Source organism: Gorilla gorilla, chromosome 12 (assembly GCF_029281585.2).
Source record: "Gorilla gorilla gorilla isolate KB3781 chromosome 12, NHGRI_mGorGor1-v2.1_pri, whole genome shotgun sequence".
NCBI classification, from domain to species: domain Eukaryota; kingdom Metazoa; phylum Chordata; class Mammalia; order Primates; family Hominidae; genus Gorilla; species Gorilla gorilla.
This window is the reverse complement of record NC_073236.2, coordinates 10,458,832-10,480,587: the sequence shown is the minus strand read 5'-3', so window position 1 is coordinate 10,480,587 and position 21,756 is coordinate 10,458,832.

Here is a 21,756-nt window from a genome sequence, read left to right as displayed (position 1 = left end):
TTCCATTCCATTCCATTCCAGTGCACTCCACTCCACTGCACTCCACTCCACTCCGGTACATTCCATTCCATTCCATTCCATTCCATTCCATTCCATTCCATTCCATTCCTTTCCATTCCATTCCGTTCTACTCGGGTTGATTCCATTCCATACCATTCCATTCCATTCCATTCCATTACATTACATTACATTACATTCTATTCGGGTACATTCCATTCCATTCCATTCCATTCTTTTCCATTCCATTCCATTCCATTCCATTCCATTCCATTCCGTTCTACTCGTGTCCATTCCACTCCATTCCATTCCATTCCATTCCATTCCATTCCTATCCATTCCATTGCATTCCATTGCATTCCTTTCCATTCCATTCCATTCCATTCCATTCCATTCCATTCCATAACATTCCATTCCCGTTCCATTTCCATTCCCGTTCCTTTTCCATTCCCGTTCCATTTCCGTTCCCGTTCCATTTCCGTTCCCGTTCCATTTCCATTCCCGTTTCATTTCCATTACCGTTCCATTTCCATTCCCGTTCTATTTCCATCCCCGATCCATTTCCATTGCCATTCCATTTCCATTCCCGTTCCATTTCCATTCCCGATCCATTTCCATTCCCATTCCATTTCCATTCCCGTTCCATTTCCATTCCCATTCCATTTCCATTCCATTCCATTCCGTTCTGCTCGGGTACATTCTATTCCATTCCATTCCATTCCATTCCGTTCCATTCCGTTCTACTCGGGTAGATTCCATTCCATTCCATTCCACTCCATTCCTTTCCAATCCATTGCATTCCATTGCTTTGCATTGCATTCCATTCCATTCCATTCCATTCCATTCCATTCCATTCCATTCCATTCCATTCCATTCCATTCCGTTCCGTTCTACTCGGGTACATTCCATTCCATTCCATTCCATTCCATTCCATTCCATTCCATTCCATTCCATTCCATTCGTGTCCATTCCATTCCATTCCATTCCATTCCGTTTGTTTCTACTCGGGTAGATTCCATTCCATTCCATTCCGTTCCATTCTACTCGGGTACATTCCATTCAATGTCATTGCATTCCATTCCTTTCCATTCCATTCCATTCCATTCCATTCCATTCCATTCCATTCGTGTCCATTCCATTCCATTCCATTCCATTCCATTCCATTTGTTTCTACTCGGGTAGATTCCATTCCAGTCCATTCCATTCCATTCCTTCCATTCCATTGCATTCCATGGCATTGCATTCCATTCCATTCCGTTCCATTCCATTCCATTCCATTTCATTCCATTCCATTCCATTCCATTCCGTTCCGTTCTACTGGTGTCCATTCCATTCCATTCCATTCCATTCCATTCCATTCCATTCCATTCTAATCGGGTAGATTCCATTCCATTATATTCCATTCCTTTCCTTTCCATTCCATTGCATTCCATTGCATTGCATTCCATTCCATTCAGTTCCTTTCCATTCCATTCCATTCCACTCCATTCCATTCCTTTCTATTCCATTCCATTCCATTCCATTCCATTCCATTCCATTCCATTTCCATTCCATTCCATTCCGTTCTGCTCGGGTACATTCTATTCCATTCCATTCCATTCCATTCCGTTCCATTCCGTTCTACTCGGGTAGATTCCATTCCATTCCATTCCACTCCATTCCTTTCCAATCCATTGCATTCCATTGCATTGCATTGCATTCCATTCCATTCCATTCCATTCCATTCAATTCCATTCCATTCCATTCCATTCCATTCCATTCCATTCCATTCCATTCCGTATTCGGTTCCATTCGATTCCATTCGATTCCATTCCATTTCACTCCATTCTATTCCATTCCGTTCCGTTCCGTTCCGTTCCGTTCCGTTCCGTTCCGTTCTATTCGGGTTGATTCCATTCTATTCCATTCCATTCCATTCGATTCCATTCGATTCCATTCGATTCAATTCCATTCCATTCCATTCCATTCTATTCTATTGAATTCCATTCCATTCCATTCCATTTCATTCCAATCCATTTCATTCTACTTGGGTTGATTCCATTCCATTCCATTCCATTCCATTCCATTCCATTCCATTCCATTCCATTCCATTCCATTCCATTCCATTCCACTCAGGTTCATTCCATTCCATTCCATTCCATTCCATTCTATTCCACTGAATTCCATTCTATTCCATTCCATTCCATTCCATTCCATTCCTTTCCATTCCATTCCGTTCTACTCGGGTTGATTCCATTCCATACCATTCCATTCCATTCCATTCCATTCCATTCCATTCCATTCTATTCCATTCGATTCCATTCGATTCCATTCCATTCCATTCCATTCCATTCCATCCCAATCCATTCCATTCTTCTCGGGTTGATTCCATTCCATTCCATTCCATTCCATTCCATTCCATTCCATTCCATTCCATTCCATTCGGTTCCATTCGATTCCATTCGATTCCATTCCATTTCACTCCATTCCATTCCATTCCGTTCCGTTCTATTCGGGTTGATTCCATTCTATTCCACTCCATTCCATTCGATTCCATTCGATTCCATTCGATTCCATTCCATTCCATTCCATTCCATGCCATTCCATTATATTCTATTGAATTCCATTCCATTCCATTCCATTCCATTCCAATCCATTCCATTCTACTCGGGTTGATTCCATTCCATTCCATTCCATTCCATTGCTTTCCATTCCACTCGGGTTGATTCAATTCTATTCCATTCCATTCCATTCGATTCCATTTGATTCCATTCCATTCCATTCCATTCCATCCCATTCCATTCCATTCCATTCCATTGAATTCCATCCCATTCCATTCTATTCCATTCCATTCCATTCCATTCCATTCCATTCCGTTCTACTCGGGTTGATTCCATTCTATTCCACTCCATTCCATTCGATTCCATTTGATTCCATTCAATTCCATTCCATTCCATTCCATTCCATTCCATTCCATTCTATTCCTTTGAATTCCATTCCATTCCATTCCATTCCATTCCATTCCATTCCATTCCATTCCATTCCATTCAATTCGGTTACATTCGATACCATTCCATTCCATTCCATTCCATTCCATTCCATTCCATTCCATTCCATTCCAATCCATTCCATTCTACTCGGGTTGATTCCATTCCATTCCATTCCATTCCATTCCATTCCATTCCCTTCCATTCCATTCCTTTCGGTTCCATTCGATTCCATTCGATTCCATTCCATTTCACTCCATTCCATTCCGTTCCGTTCCGTTCCATTCCGTTCCATTCCGTTCCATTCCATTCCGTTCTACTCGGGTTGATTCCATTCTATTCCACTCCATTCCATTCGATTCCATGCGATCCCATTCAATTCCATTCCATTCCATTCCATTCCATTCCCTTCCTTTCCATTCCATTCGGTTCCATTCGATTCCATTCGATTCCATTCCATTTCACTCCACTCCATTCCGTTCCGTTCCGTTCCGTTCCGTTCCGTTCCGTTCCATTCCGTTCCATTCCATTCCGTTCTACTCGGGTTGATTCCATTGTATTCCACTCCATTCCATTCGATTCCATTCGATTCCATTCGATTCCATTCCATTCCATTCCAATCCATTCCATTCCAATCCATTCCAGTCTACTCGGGTTGATTCCATTCCATTCCATTCCATTCCATTCCATTCCCTTCCATTCCATTCCATTCGGTTCAATTCGATTCCATTCGATTCTATTCCATTTCACTCAATTCCATTCCATTCCGTTCCGTTTCGTTCCGTTCCGTTCCGTTCTGTTCCGTTCTATTCGGGTTGATTCCATTCTATTCCATTCCATTCCATTCGATTCCATTCGATTCCATTCGATTCCATTCCGTTCCATTCCATTCCATTCCATTCTATTCTATTGAATTCCATTCCATTCCATTCCATTTCATTCCAATCCATTTCATTCTACTTGGGTTGATTCCATTCCATTCCATTGCATTCCATTCCATTCCATTCCATTCCATTCCATTCCACTCAGGTTCATTCCATTCCATTCCATTCCATTCCACTCTATTCCACTGAATTCCATTCTATTCCATTCCATTCCATTCCATTCCATTCCATTCCTTTCCATTCCATTCCGTTCTACTTGGGTTGATTCCATTCCATTCCATTCCATTCCATTCCATTCCATTCCATTCCATTCTATTCCATTCGATTCCATTCGATTCCATTCCATTCCATTCCATTCCATTCCATCCCAATCCATTCCATTCTTCTCGGGTTGATTCCATTCCATTCCATTCCATTCCATTCCATTCCATTCCATTCCCTTCCATTCCATTCCATTCGGTTCCATTCGATTCCATTCGATTCCATTCCATTTCACTCCATTCCATTCCATTCCGTTCCGTTCCGTTCCGTTCAATTCCGTTCCGTTCTATTCGGGTTGATTCCATTCTATTCCACTCCATTCCATTCGATTCCATTCGATTCCATTCGATTCCATTCCATTCCATTCCATTCCATGCCATTCCATTATATTCTATTGAATTCCATTCCATTCCATTCCATTCCATTCCAATCCATTCCATCCTACTCGGGTTGATTCCATTCCATTCCATTCCATTCCATTCCTTTCCATTCCACTCGGTTTGATTCAATTCTATTCCATTCCATTCCATTCGATTCCATTTGATTCCATTCCATTCCATTCAATTCCATTCCATTCCATTCCATTCCATTCCATTCCATTCCATTGAATTCCATCCCATTCCATTCTATTCCATTCCATTCCATTCCATTCCATTCCATTCCATTCCATTCCGTTCTACTCGGGTTGATTCCATTCTATTCCACTCCGTTCCATTCGATTCCATTCGATTCCATTCAATTCCATTCCATTCCATTCCATTCCATTCCATTCCATTCCATTCCATTCCATTCCATTCTATTCCTTTGAATTCCATTCCATTCCATTCCATTCCATTCCATTCCATTCCATTCCATTCCATTCCATTGCATTCCATTCAATTCGGTTACATTCGATTCCATTCCTTTCCATTCCATTCCATTCCATTCCATTCCATTCCATTCCATTCCAATCCATTCCATTCTACTCGGGTTGATTCCATTCCATTCCATTCCATTCCATTCCATTCCATTCCATTCCATTCCATTCCATTCCATTCCATTCCCTTCCATTCCATTCGGTTCCATTCGATTCCATTCGATTCCATTCCATTTCACTCCATTCCATTCCGTTCCGTTCCGTTCCATTCCGTTCCATTCCGTTCCATTCCATTCCGTTCTACTCGGGTTGATTCCATTCTATTCCACTCCATTCCATTCGATTCCATGCGATCCCATTCAATTCCATTCCATTACATTCCATTCCATTCCTTTCCATTCCATTCCATTCCATTCTATTCCTTTGAATTCCATTCCATTCCATTCCATTCCATTCCAATCCATTCCATTCTACTCGGGTTGATTCATTTCCATTCCTTTCCGTTCCGTTCCGTTCCGTTCCGTTCCATTCCGTTCTACTCGGGTTCATTCCATTCCATTCCATTCCATTCCATTGTATTCCATTGAATTCCATTCCATTCCATTCCGTTCTACTCGGGTTGATTCCATTCCATTCCATTCCATTCCATTCCATTCGATTCCATTCGATTCCATTCCATTCCATTCGATTCCATTCCATTCCATTCCATTCCATTCCATTCCATTCCAATCCATTCCATTCTACTCGGGTTGATTCCATTCCATTCCATTCCATTCCATTCCATTCCCTTCCTTTCCATTCCATTCGGTTCCATTCAATTATATTCGATTCCATTCTATTTCACTCCGTTCCGTTCCGTACCGTTCCGTTCCATTCCATTCCGTTCCATTCCATACCGTTCTACTCGGGTTGATTCCATTCTATTCTACTCCATTCCATTCGATTCCATTCGATTCCATTCGATTCCATTTCATTCCATTCCATTCCATTCCATTCCTTTCCATTCCATTCTATTCCATTGAATTCCATTCCATTCCATTCCATTCCATTCCAATCCTTTCCATTCTACTCGGGTTGATTCCATTCCATTCCATTCCATTCCATTCCATTCCATTCCATTCCATTCCATTCGATCCCATTCCATTCCATTCCATTCAATTCCATTCCATTCCATTCCGTTCTATTCGGGTTCATTCCATTCCATTCCATTCCATTCCATTCCATTCCATTCTAATCGGGTAGATTCCATTCCATTATATTCCATTCCTTTCCTTTCCATTCCATTGCATTCCATTGCATTGCATTCCATTCCATTCAGTTCCTTTCCATTCCATTCCATTCCACTCCATTCCATTCCTTTCTATTCCATTCCATTACATTCCATTCCATTCCATTCCATTCCATTTCCATTCCATTCCATTCCGTTCTGCTCGGGTACATTCTATTCCATTCCATTCCATTCCATTCCGTTCCATTCCGTTCTACTCGGGTAGATTCCATTCCATTCCATTCCACTCCATTCCTTTCCAATCCATTGCATTCCATTGCATTGCATTGCATTCCATTCCATTCCATTCCATTCCATTCAATTCCATTCCATTCCATTCCATTCCATTCCATTCCATTCCATTCCATTCCGTATTCGGTTCCATTCGATTCCATTCGATTCCATTCCATTTCACTCCATTCTATTCCATTCCGTTCCGTTCCGTTCCGTTCCGTTCCGTTCCGTTCCGTTCTATTCGGGTTGATTCCATTCTATTCCATTCCATTCCATTCGATTCCATTCGATTCCATTCGATTCAATTCCATTCCATTCCATTCCATTCTATTCTATTGAATTCCATTCCATTCCATTCCATTTCATTCCAATCCATTTCATTCTACTTGGGTTGATTCCATTCCATTCCATTCCATTCCATTCCATTCCATTCCATTCCATTCCATTCCATTCCATTCCATTCCATTCCACTCAGGTTCATTCCATTCCATTCCATTCCATTCCATTCTATTCCACTGAATTCCATTCTATTCCATTCCATTCCATTCCATTCCATTCCTTTCCATTCCATTCCGTTCTACTCGGGTTGATTCCATTCCATACCATTCCATTCCATTCCATTCCATTCCATTCCATTCCATTCTATTCCATTCGATTCCATTCGATTCCATTCCATTCCATTCCATTCCATTCCATCCCAATCCATTCCATTCTTCTCGGGTTGATTCCATTCCATTCCATTCCATTCCATTCCATTCCATTCCATTCCATTCCATTCCATTCGGTTCCATTCGATTCCATTCGATTCCATTCCATTTCACTCCATTCCATTCCATTCCGTTCCGTTCTATTCGGGTTGATTCCATTCTATTCCACTCCATTCCATTCGATTCCATTCGATTCCATTCGATTCCATTCCATTCCATTCCATTCCATGCCATTCCATTATATTCTATTGAATTCCATTCCATTCCATTCCATTCCATTCCAATCCATTCCATTCTACTCGGGTTGATTCCATTCCATTCCATTCCATTCCATTGCTTTCCATTCCACTCGGGTTGATTCAATTCTATTCCATTCCATTCCATTCGATTCCATTTGATTCCATTCCATTCCATTCCATTCCATCCCATTCCATTCCATTCCATTCCATTGAATTCCATCCCATTCCATTCTATTCCATTCCATTCCATTCCATTCCATTCCATTCCGTTCTACTCGGGTTGATTCCATTCTATTCCACTCCATTCCATTCGATTCCATTTGATTCCATTCAATTCCATTCCATTCCATTCCATTCCATTCCATTCCATTCTATTCCTTTGAATTCCATTCCATTCCATTCCATTCCATTCCATTCCATTCCATTCCATTCCATTCCATTCAATTCGGTTACATTCGATACCATTCCATTCCATTCCATTCCATTCCATTCCATTCCATTCCATTCCATTCCAATCCATTCCATTCTACTCGGGTTGATTCCATTCCATTCCATTCCATTCCATTCCATTCCATTCCCTTCCATTCCATTCCTTTCGGTTCCATTCGATTCCATTCGATTCCATTCCATTTCACTCCATTCCATTCCGTTCCGTTCCGTTCCATTCCGTTCCATTCCGTTCCATTCCATTCCGTTCTACTCGGGTTGATTCCATTCTATTCCACTCCATTCCATTCGATTCCATGCGATCCCATTCAATTCCATTCCATTCCATTCCATTCCATTCCCTTCCTTTCCATTCCATTCGGTTCCATTCGATTCCATTCGATTCCATTCCATTTCACTCCACTCCATTCCGTTCCGTTCCGTTCCGTTCCGTTCCGTTCCGTTCCATTCCGTTCCATTCCATTCCGTTCTACTCGGGTTGATTCCATTGTATTCCACTCCATTCCATTCGATTCCATTCGATTCCATTCGATTCCATTCCATTCCATTCCAATCCATTCCATTCCAATCCATTCCAGTCTACTCGGGTTGATTCCATTCCATTCCATTCCATTCCATTCCATTCCCTTCCATTCCATTCCATTCGGTTCAATTCGATTCCATTCGATTCCATTCCATTTCACTCAATTCCATTCCATTCCGTTCCGTTTCGTTCCGTTCCGTTCCGTTCTGTTCCGTTCTATTCGGGTTGATTCCATTCTATTCCATTCCATTCCATTCGATTCCATTCGATTCCATTCGATTCCATTCCGTTCCATTCCATTCCATTCCATTCTATTCTATTGAATTCCATTCCATTCCATTCCATTTCATTCCAATCCATTTCATTCTACTTGGGTTGATTCCATTCCATTCCATTGCATTCCATTCCATTCCATTCCATTCCATTCCATTCCACTCAGGTTCATTCCATTCCATTCCATTCCATTCCACTCTATTCCACTGAATTCCATTCTATTCCATTCCATTCCATTCCATTCCATTCCATTCCTTTCCATTCCATTCCGTTCTACTTGGGTTGATTCCATTCCATTCCATTCCATTCCATTCCATTCCATTCCATTCCATTCTATTCCATTCGATTCCATTCGATTCCATTCCATTCCATTCCATTCCATTCCATCCCAATCCATTCCATTCTTCTCGGGTTGATTCCATTCCATTCCATTCCATTCCATTCCATTCCATTCCATTCCCTTCCATTCCATTCCATTCGGTTCCATTCGATTCCATTCGATTCCATTCCATTTCACTCCATTCCATTCCATTCCGTTCCGTTCCGTTCCGTTCAATTCCGTTCCGTTCTATTCGGGTTGATTCCATTCTATTCCACTCCATTCCATTCGATTCCATTCGATTCCATTCGATTCCATTCCATTCCATTCCATTCCATGCCATTCCATTATATTCTATTGAATTCCATTCCATTCCATTCCATTCCATTCCAATCCATTCCATCCTACTCGGGTTGATTCCATTCCATTCCATTCCATTCCATTCCTTTCCATTCCACTCGGTTTGATTCAATTCTATTCCATTCCATTCCATTCGATTCCATTTGATTCCATTCCATTCCATTCAATTCCATTCCATTCCATTCCATTCCATTCCATTCCATTCCATTGAATTCCATCCCATTCCATTCTATTCCATTCCATTCCATTCCATTCCATTCCATTCCATTCCATTCCGTTCTACTCGGGTTGATTCCATTCTATTCCACTCCATTCCATTCGATTCCATTCGATTCCATTCAATTCCATTCCATTCCATTCCATTCCATTCCATTCCATTCCATTCCATTCCATTCTATTCCTTTGAATTCCATTCCATTCCATTCCATTCCATTCCATTCCATTCCATTCCATTCCATTCCATTCCATTGCATTCCATTCAATTCGGTTACATTCGATTCCATTCCTTTCCATTCCATTCCATTCCATTCCATTCCATTCCATTCCATTCCATTCCAATCCATTCCATTCTACTCGGGTTGATTCCATTCCATTCCATTCCATTCCATTCCATTCCATTCCATTCCATTCCATTCCATTCCATTCCATTCCCTTCCATTCCATTCGGTTCCATTCGATTCCATTCGATTCCATTCCATTTCACTCCATTCCATTCCGTTCCGTTCCGTTCCATTCCGTTCCATTCCGTTCCATTCCATTCCGTTCTACTCGGGTTGATTCCATTCTATTCCACTCCATTCCATTCGATTCCATGCGATCCCATTCAATTCCATTCCATTACATTCCATTCCATTCCTTTCCATTCCATTCCATTCCATTCTATTCCTTTGAATTCCATTCCATTCCATTCCATTCCATTCCAATCCATTCCATTCTACTCGGGTTGATTCATTTCCATTCCTTTCCGTTCCGTTCCGTTCCGTTCCGTTCCATTCCGTTCTACTCGGGTTCATTCCATTCCATTCCATTCCATTCCATTGTATTCCATTGAATTCCATTCCATTCCATTCCGTTCTACTCGGGTTGATTCCATTCCATTCCATTCCATTCCATTCCATTCGATTCCATTCGATTCCATTCCATTCCATTCGATTCCATTCCATTCCATTCCATTCCATTCCATTCCATTCCAATCCATTCCATTCTACTCGGGTTGATTCCATTCCATTCCATTCCATTCCATTCCATTCCCTTCCTTTCCATTCCATTCGGTTCCATTCAATTATATTCGATTCCATTCTATTTCACTCCGTTCCGTTCCGTACCGTTCCGTTCCATTCCATTCCGTTCCATTCCATACCGTTCTACTCGGGTTGATTCCATTCTATTCTACTCCATTCCATTCGATTCCATTCGATTCCATTCGATTCCATTTCATTCCATTCCATTCCATTCCATTCCTTTCCATTCCATTCTATTCCATTGAATTCCATTCCATTCCATTCCATTCCATTCCAATCCTTTCCATTCTACTCGGGTTGATTCCATTCCATTCCATTCCATTCCATTCCATTCCATTCCATTCCATTCCATTCGATCCCATTCCATTCCATTCCATTCAATTCCATTCCATTCCATTCCGTTCTATTCGGGTTCATTCCATTCCATTCCATTCCATTCCATTCCATTCCATTCTATTCCATTGAATTCCATTCCATTCCATTCCATTCCATTCCATTCCATTCCATTCCATTCCATTCCATTCCATTCCGTTCTACTCGGGTTGATTCCATTCCATTCCATTCCATTCCATTCCATTCCATTCCATTCCATTCCGTTCGATTCCATTCGATTCCATTCGATTCCATTCCATTCCATTCCATTCCATTCCATTCCAATCCAATCCATTCCATTCTACTCGGGTTGATTCCATTCTATTCCACTCCATTCCATTCGATTCCATTCGATTCCATTCGATTCCATTCCATTCCATTCCATTCCATTCCATTCCATTCCATTCCATTACATTCCATTCCATTCCATTGAATTCCATTCCATTCCATTCCATTCCATTCCATTCCATTCCATTGCATTCTTTCCATTCCATTCCATTCCGTTCTACTTGGGTTGATTCCATTCCATTCCATTCCATTCCATTCCATTCCATTCCATTCCATTCCATTCCATTAGATTCCATTTGATTCCGTTCCAATCCATTCCAATCCATTCCATTCCAATCCATTCCATTCTACTCGGGTTGATTCCATTCCATTCCATTCCATTCCCTTCCATTCCATTCCATTCGGTTCCATTCAATTCCATTCGATTCCATTCCATTTCACTCCATTCCATTGCATTCCGTTCCATTCCTTTCGGTTCCGTTCCGTTCTATTCGGGTTGATTCCATTCTATTCCATTCCATTCCATTCGATTCCATTCGATTCCATTCGATTCCATTCCATTCCATTCCATTCCATTCCATTCTATTCTATTGAATTCCATTCCATTCCATTCCATTTCATTCCAATCCATTTCATTCTACTTGGGTTGATTCCATTCCATTCCATTCCATTCCATTCCATTCCATTCCATTCCATTCCATTCCATTCCATTCCACTCGGGTTCATTCCATTCCATTCCATTCCATTCCATTCTATTCCATTGAATTCCATTCTATTCCATTCCATTCCATTCCATTCCATTCCATTCCTTTCCATTCCATTCCGTTCTACTCGGGTTGATTCCATTCCATTCCATTCCATTCCATTCCATTCCATTCCATTCCATTCGATTCCATTCCATTCCATTCCATTGAATTCCATTCCATTCCATTCCATTCCATGGAATACCATTCCATTGAATTCCATTCCATTCCATTCCATTCCATTCCATTGAATTCCATTCCATTCCATTCCATTCCATTCCATTCCATTGAATTCCATTCCATTCCATTCGATTCCATTCCATTCCATTCCATTGAATTCCATTCCATTCCATTCCATTCCATTGAATTCCATTCCATTCCATTCCATTCCATTCCATTGAATTCCATTCCGTTCCATTCCATTCCATTGAATTCCATTCCATTCCATTCCATTCCATTCCATTCCATTCCATTCCATTCCATTGAATTCCATTCCATTCCATTCCATTCCATTCCATTGAATTCCATTCCGTTCCATTCCATTCCATTGAATTCCATTCCATTCCATTCCATTCCATTCCATTCCATTCCATTCCATTCCATTGAATTCCATTCCATTCCATTCCATTCCATTCCATTCCATTCCATCCCATTCCATTCCATTCCATTCCATTCCATTGAATTCCATTCCATTCCATTCCATTCCATTCCATTCCATTCCATCCCATTCCATTCCATTCCATTCCATTCCGTTCTACTCGGGTTGATTCCATTCTATTCCATTCCATTCCATTCGATCCCATTTGATTCCATTCGATTCCATTCAATTCCATTCGATTCCATTCCATTCCACTCCATTCCATTCCATTGAATTCCATTCCATTCCATTCCATTCCATTCCATTCCATTGAATTCCATTCCATTCCATTCCATTGATTTCCATTCCATTCCATTCCATTCAATTGAATTCCATTCCATTCCATTCCATTCCGTTCCGTTCCGTCCCGTTCCATTCCGTTCCGTTCCGTTCCGTTGCGTTCCGTTCCGTTCTACTCGGGTTGATTAAATTCTATTCCATTCCATTCTATTCGATTCCATTCGATTCCAAACGATTCCATTCGATTCCATTCGATTCCATTGAATTCCATTCCATTCCATTCCATTCCATTGAATTCCGTTGCATTATATTCCATTCCGTTCCGTTCCGTCCCGTTCCGTTCCGTTCCGTTCCGTTGCGTGCCGTTGCGTTCTACTCGGGTTGATTCCATTCCATTCCATTCCATTCCATTCCATTCCATTCCATTCCATTGAATTCCATTCCATTCCATTCCATTCCATTCCATTCCATTCCATTCCATTCCATTCCATTCCATTCCATTCCATTCCATTCCGTTCTACTCGGGTTGATTCCATTCTATTCCATTCCATTCCATTCGATCTCATTCGATTCCATTCGATTCCATTCGATTCCACTCCATTCCATTCCATTGAATTCCATTCCATTCCATTCCATTCCATTCCTTTCGATTGAATTCCATTCCATTCCATTCCATTCCATTCCATTCCATTCCATTGAATTCCATTCCATTCCATTCCATAGAATTCCGTTCCATTCCATTCCATTCCATTCCATTCCATTCCATTCCATTGAATTCCATTCCATTCCATTCCATTCCTTTCCATTGAATTCCATTCTGTTCCATTCCATTCCTTTGAATTCCGTTCCATTCCATTCCATTCCATTCCTTTCCGTTCCGTTCCGTTCCGTTCCGTTCCGTTGCGTTCCGCTCCGTTCTACTCGGGTTGATTCCATTCTATTCCATTCCATTCCATTCGATCCCATTCGATTCCATTCGATTCCATTCGATTCCATTCGATTCCACTCCATTCCATTCCATAGAATTCCATTCCATTCCATTCCATTTGAATTCCATTCCATTCCATTCCATTCCATTCTATTCCATTCCATCCCATTCCATTCCATTCCATTCCATTCTACTCGGGTTGATTGCATTCTATTCCATTCCATTCCATTCGATTCCATTCGATTCCATTCGATTCCATTCCGTTCCATTCCATTCCATTCCATTCTATTCTATTGAATTCCATTCCATTCCATTCCATTTCATTCCAATCCATTTCATTCTACTTGGGTTGATTCCATTCCATTCCATTGCATTCCATTCCATTCCATTCCATTCCATTCCATTCCATTCCATTCCACTCAGGTTCATTCCATTCCATTCCATTCCATTCCACTCTATTCCACTGAATTCCATTCTATTCCATTCCATTCCATTCCATTCCATTCCATTCCTTTCCATTCCATTCCGTTCTACTTGGGTTGATTCCATTCCATTCCATTCCATTCCATTCCATTCCATTCCATTCCATTCTATTCCATTCGATTCCATTCGATTCCATTCCATTCCATTCCATTCCATTCCATCCCAATCCATTCCATTCTTCTCGGGTTGATTCCATTCCATTCCATTCCATTCCATTCCATTGAATTCCATTCCATTCCATTCCATTCCATTCCATTCCATTCCATTCCATTCCATTCTACTGGTGTCCATTCCATTCCATTCCATTCCATTCCATTCCATTCCATTCCATTCCATTCCATTGCATTCCAAGGCATTCCATTCCATTCCATTCCATTCCATTCCATTCCATTCCACTCCACTCCTCCACTCCACTCCATTCCACTCCACTCCACTCCGGTACATTCCATTCCATTCCATTCCATTCCATTCCATTCCATTCCGTGCTTCTCGGGTACATTCCGTTCCGTTCCATTCCATTCCATTCCATTCCATTCCATTCCGTTCCAGTGCACTCTACTCCACTCCACTCCACTCCACTCCACTCCGGTACATTCCATTCCATTCCATTCCATTCCATTCCATTCCATTTCCATTCCCATTCCATTTCCATTCCCGTTCCATTTCCATTCCCGTTTCTTTTCCATTCCCGTTCCATTTCCATTCCAGTTCCATTACCATTCCCGTTCCATTTCCATTCCCGATCCATTTCCATTCCCGTTCCATTTCCATTCCCGTTCCATTTCCATTCCCGTTCCGTTACCATTCCCGTTCCATTTCCGTTCCCGTTCCGTTTCCGTTCCCGTTCCATTTCCGTTCTCGTTCCGTTTCCGTTCCCGTTCCATTTCCATTCCCGTTCCATTTCCGTTCCCTTTCCATTTCCATTCCCGTTCCATTTCCATTCCCTTTCCATTTCCATTTCATTCCATTCCATTCTGCTCGGGTACATTCCATTCCATTCCATTGCATTCCATTCCGTTCTGCTCCTGTCCATTCCATTCCATTCCATTCCGTTCCATTCCGTTCTACTCGGGTAGATTCCATTCCATTCCATTCCATTCCATTCCATTCCATTCCATTCCATTCCATTCTACTGGTGTCCATTCCAATCCATTCCATTCCATTCCATTCCATTCCATTCCATTCCATTGCATTCCATTCCATTCCATTCCATTCCATTCCATTCCGTTCCGTTCTACTCGGTTACATTCCATTCAATTCCATTCCATTCCGTTCTACTCGGGTAGATTCCATTCCATTCCATTCCATTCCTTTCCATTCCATTGCATTCCATTGCATTGCATTGCACTCAATTCCATTCCATTCCATTCCATTCCATTCCATTCCATTCCATTCCGTTCCGTTCAACTCGGTTACATTCCATTCAATTACATTCCATTCCGTTCTACTCGGTTACATACCATTCCATTCCATTCCATTCCATTCCAATCCATTCCATTCCATTCCATTCCGTTCTACTCGTGTACATTCCATTCCATTCCACTCCATTCCATTCCATTCCATTCCATTCCATTCCATTCCATTCCGTTCTACTTTGGTACATTGCATTCCATTCCATTCCATTCCATTCCATTCCATTCCATTCCATTCCATTCCATTCTACTCAGGTTGATTCCATTCTATTCCATTCCATTCCATTCCATTCCATTCCATTCCATTCCATTCGATTCCATTCCATTCCATTCCATAGAATTCCATTCCATTCCATTCCATTCCATGGAATTCCATTCCATTCCATTCCATGGAATTCCATTCCATTCCATTCCATTCCATTCCATTCCATTCCATGGAATTCCATTCCATTCCATTCCATTCCATGGAATTCCATTCCATTCCATTCCATTCCATTCCATTCCATTCCATTCCATTCCATTGAATTCCATTCCGTTCCATTCCATTCCATTGAATTCCATTCCATTCCATTCCATTCCATTCCATTCCATTCCATTCCATTGAATTCCATTCCAATGAATTCCATTCCATTCCATTCCATTCCATTCCATCCCATTCCATTCCATTCCATTCCATTCCGTTCTACTAGGGTTGATTCCATTCTATTCCATTCCATTCCATTCGATCCCATTTGATTCCATTCGATTCCATTCAATTCCATTCGATTCCATTCCATTCCACTCCATTCCATTCCATTGAATTCCATTCCATTCCATTCCATTCCATTCCATTCCATTCCATGGAATTCCATTCCATTCCATTCCATTCCATGGAATTCCATTCCATTCCATTCCATTCCATTCCATTCCATAGAATTCCATTCCATTCCATTCCATTCCATTGAATTCCGTTCCATTCCATTCCATTCCGTTCCGTTCCGTTCCGTTCCGTTCCGTTGCGTTCCGTTCCGTTCCGTTGTGTTCCGTTCCGTTCTACTCGGGATGATTCCATTCTATTCCATTCCATTCCAATCCATTCCATTCCATTCCATTGAATTCCATTCCATTCCATTCCATTCCATTCCATTCCATTCCATTCCATTGAATTCCATTCCATTCCATTCCATTCCATTCCATTCCATTCCATTCCATTCCATTGAATTCCATTCCATTCCAATCCATTCCATGGAATTCCGTTCCATTCCATTCCATTCCGTTCCGTTCCGTCCCGTTCCGTTCCGTTCCGTTCCGTTGCGTTCCGTTCCGTTCTACTCGGGTTGATTCCATTCTATTCCATTCCATTCCATTCGATTCCATTCGATTCCATTCGATTCCACTCCATTCCATTCCATAGAATTCCATTCCATTCCATTCCATTCCATTGAATTCCATTCCATTCCATTCCATTCCATTCTATTCCATTCCATTCCAATCCATTCCATTCTATTCCATTGAATTCCATTCCATTCCATTCCATTCCATTCCATTCCATTCCATTGAATTCCATTCCATTCCATTCAATTCCATTCCATTCCATTCCATTCCATTGAATTCCATTCCATTCCATTCCATTCCATTCCATTCCATTCCATTCCATTCCATTTGAATTCCATTCCATTCCATTCCATTCCATTCCATTCCATTCCATTTGAATTCCATTCCATTCCAATCCATTCCATTCCATTCCATTCCATTCCATTCCATTCCATTCCATTCCATGGAATTCCATTCCATTCCATTCCATTCCATTCCATTCCATTGAATTCCATTCCATTCAATTCCATTCCATTCCATGGAATTCCATTCCATTCCATTCCATTCCAATCCATAGAATTCCATTCCATTCCATTCCATTCCATTGAATTCCGTTCCATTCCATTCCATTCCGTTCCGTTCCGTTCCGTTCCGTTCCGTTGCGTTCCGTTCCGTTCCGTTGTGTTCCGTTCCGTTCTACTCGGGTTGATTCCATTCTATTCCATTCCATTCCAAACCATTCCATTCCATTCCATTCCATTCCATTCCATTCCATTCCATTGAATTCCATTCCATTCCATTCCATTCCATGGAATTCCGTTCCATTCCATTCCATTCCGTTCCGTTCCATCCCGTTCCGTTCCGTTCCGTTCCGTTGCGTTCCGTTCCGTTCTACTAGGGTTGATTCCATTCTATTCCATTCCATTCCATTCGATTCCATTCGATTCCATTCGATTCCACTCCATTCCATTCCATAGAATTCCATTCCATTCCATTCCATTCCATTGAATTCCTTTCCATTCCATTCCATTCCAATTCCATTCCATTCCATTCCATTCCATTGAATTCCATTCCATTCCATTCCATTCCATTCCATTCCATTCCATTCCATTCCATTCTACTGGTGTCCATTCCATTCCATTCCATTCCATTCCATTCCATTCCATTCCTTTCCATTCCATTGCATTCCATTGCATTCCATTCCATTCCATTCCATTCCATTCCATTCCATTCCACTCCACTCCACTCCACTCCACTCCATTCCACTCCACTCCACTCCGGTACATTCCATTCCATTCCATTCCATTCCATTCCATTCCATTCCATTCCGTGCTTCTCGGGTACATTCCGTTCCGTTCCATTCCATTCCATTCCATTCCATTCCATTCCGTTCCAGTGCACTCTACTCCACTCCACTCCACTCCACTCCACTCCGGTACATTCCATTCCATTCCATTCCATTCCATTCCATTCCATTTCCATTCCCATTCCATTTCCATTCCCGTTCCATTTCCATTCCCGTTTCTTTTCCATTCCCGTTCCATTTCCATTCCAGTTCCATTACCATTCCCGTTCCATTTCCATTCCCGATCCATTTCCATTCCCGTTCCTTTTCCATTCCCGTTCCATTTCCATTCCCGTTCCGTTACCATTCCCGTTCCATTTCCGTTCCCGTTCCGTTTCCGTTCCCGTTCCATTTCCGTTCTCGTTCCGTTTCCGTTCCCGTTCCATTTCCATTCCCGTTCCATTTCCGTTCCCGTTCCATTTCCATTCCCGTTCCATTTCCATTCCCTTTCCATTTCCATTTCATTCCATTCCGTTCTGCTCGGGTACATTCCATTCCATTCCATTGCATTCCATTCCGTTCTGCTCCTGTCCATTCCATTCCATTCCATTCCGTTCCATTCCGTTCTACTCGGGTAGATTCCATTCCATTCCATTCCATTCCATTCCATTCCATTCCATTCCATTCCATTCCATTCCATTCTACTGGTGTCCATTCCATTCCATTCCATTCCATTCCATTCCATTCCATTCCATTCCATTGCATTCCATTCCATTCCATTCCATTCCATTCCGTTCCGTTCTACTCGGTTCCATTCCATTCCATTCCATTCCATTCCATTCCATAGAATTCCATTCCATTCCATTCCATTCCATTGAATTCCGTTCCATTCCATTCCATTCCGTTCCGTTCCGTTCCGTTCCGTTCCGTTGCGTTCCGTTCCGTTCCGTTTTGTTCCGTTCCGTTCTACTCGGGTTGATTCCATTCTATTCCATTCCATTCCTATCCATTCCATTCCATTCCATTGAATTCCATTCCATTCCATTCCATTCCATTCCATTCCATTCCATTCCATTCCATTCCATTGAATTCCATTCCATTCCATTCCATTCCATTCCATTCCATTCCATTGAATTCCATTCCATTCCATTCCATTTCCATTCCCATTCCATTTCCATTCCCGTTCCATTTCCATTCCCGTTTCTTTTCCATTCCCGTTCCATTTCCATTCCATTTCCATTACCATTCCCGTTCCATTTCCATTCCCGATCCATTTCCATTCCCGTTCCTTTTCCATTCCCGTTCCATTTCCATTCCCGTTCCGTTACCATTCCCGTTCCATTTCCGTTCCCGTTCCGTTTCCGTTCCCGTTCCATTTCCGTTCTCGTTCCGTTTCCGTTCCCGTTCCATTTCCATTCCCGTTCCATTTCCGTTCCCGTTCCATTTCCATTCCCGTTCCATTTCCATTCCCTTTCCATTTCCATTTCATTCCATTCCGTTCTGCTCGGGTACATTCCATTCCATTCCATTGCATTCCATTCCGTTCTGCTCCTGTCCATTCCATTCCATTCCATTCCGTTCCATTCCGTTCTACTCGGGTAGATTCCATTCCATTCCATTCCATTCCATTCCATTCCATTCCATTCCATTCTACTGGTGTCCATTCCATTCCATTCCATTCCATTCCATTCCATTCCATTCCATTCCATTGCATTCCATTCCATTCCATTCCATTCCATTCCGTTCCGTTCTACTCGGTTACATTCCATTCCATTCCATTCCATTCCATTCCATGGAATTCCATTCCATTCCATTCCATTCCATTCCATTCCATAGAATTCCATTCCATTCCATTCCATTCCATTGAATTCCGTTCCATTCCATTCCATTCCGTTCCGTTCGGTTCCGTTCCGTTCCGTTGCGTTCCGTTCCGTTCCGTTTTGTTCCGTTCCGTTCTACTCGGGTTGATTCCATTCTATTCCATTCCATTCCAATCCATTCCATTCCATTCCATTGAATTCCATTCCATTCCATTCCATTCCATTCCATTCCATTCCATTCCATTCCAATCCATTCCATGGAATTCCGTTCCATTCCATTCCATTCCGTTCCGTTCCGTCCCGTTCCGTTCCGTTCCGTTCCGTTGCGTTCCGTTCCGTTCTACTCGGGTTTATTCCATTCTATTCCATTCCATTCCATTCGATTCCATTCGATTCCATTCGATTCCACTCCATTCCATTCCATAGAATTCCATTCCATTCCATTGAATTCCATTCCATTCCATTCCATTCCATTGAATTCCATTCCATTCCATTCCATTCCATTGAATTCCATTCCATTCCATTCCATTCCATTCCATTCCATTCCATTCCATTCCATTCCATTCCATTCCATTCTACTGTTGTCCATTCCATTCCATTCCATTCCATTCCATTCCATTCCATTCCATTCCATTCCATTCCTTTCCATTCCATTGCATTCCATTGCATTCCATTCCATTCCATTCCATTCCATTCCATTCCATTCCATTCCATTCCGTGCTTCTCGGGTACATTCCGTTCCGTTCCATTCCATTCCATTCCATTCCATTCCGTTCCAGTGCACTCTACTCCACTCCACTCCACTCCACTCCGGTACATTCCATTCCATTCCATTCCATTCCATTTCCATTCCCATTCAATTTCCATTCCCGTTCCATTTCCATTCCCGTTTCTTTTCCATTCCCGTTCCATTTCCATTCCAGTTCCATTACCATTCCCGTTCCATTTCCATTCCCGATCCATTTCCATTCCCGTTCCTTTTCCATTCCCGTTCCATTTCCATTCCTGTTCCGTTACCATTCCCGTTCCATTTCCGTTCCCGTTCCGTTTCCGTTCCCGTTCCATTTCCCTTCTCGTTCCGTTTCCGTTCCCGTTCCATTTCCATTCCCGTTCTATTTCCGTTCCCGTTCCATTTCCATTCCCGTTCCATTTCCATTCCCTTTCCATTTCCATTTCATTCCATTCCGTTCTGCTCGGGTACATTCCATTCCATTCCATTGCATTCCATTCCGTTCTGCTCCTGTCCATTCCATTCCATTCCATTCCGTTCCATTCCGTTCTACTCGGGTAGATTCCATTCCATTCCATTCCATTCCATTCCATTCCATTCCATTCCATTCCATTCCATTCCATTCTACTGGTGTCCATTCCATTCCATTCCATTCCATTCCATTCCATTCCATTCCATTGCATTCCATTCCATTCCATTCCATTCCATTCCATTCCGTTCCGTTCTACTCGGTTACATTCCATTCAATTCCATTCCATTCCGTTCTACTCGGGTAGATTCCATTCCATTCCATTCCATTCCTTTCCATTCCATTGCATTCCATTGCATTGCATTGCACTCAATTCCATTCCATTCCATTCCATTCCATTCCATTCCATTCCATTCCATTCCATTCCGTTCCGTTCAATCCGGTTACATTCCATTGAATTACATTCCATTCCGTTCTACTCG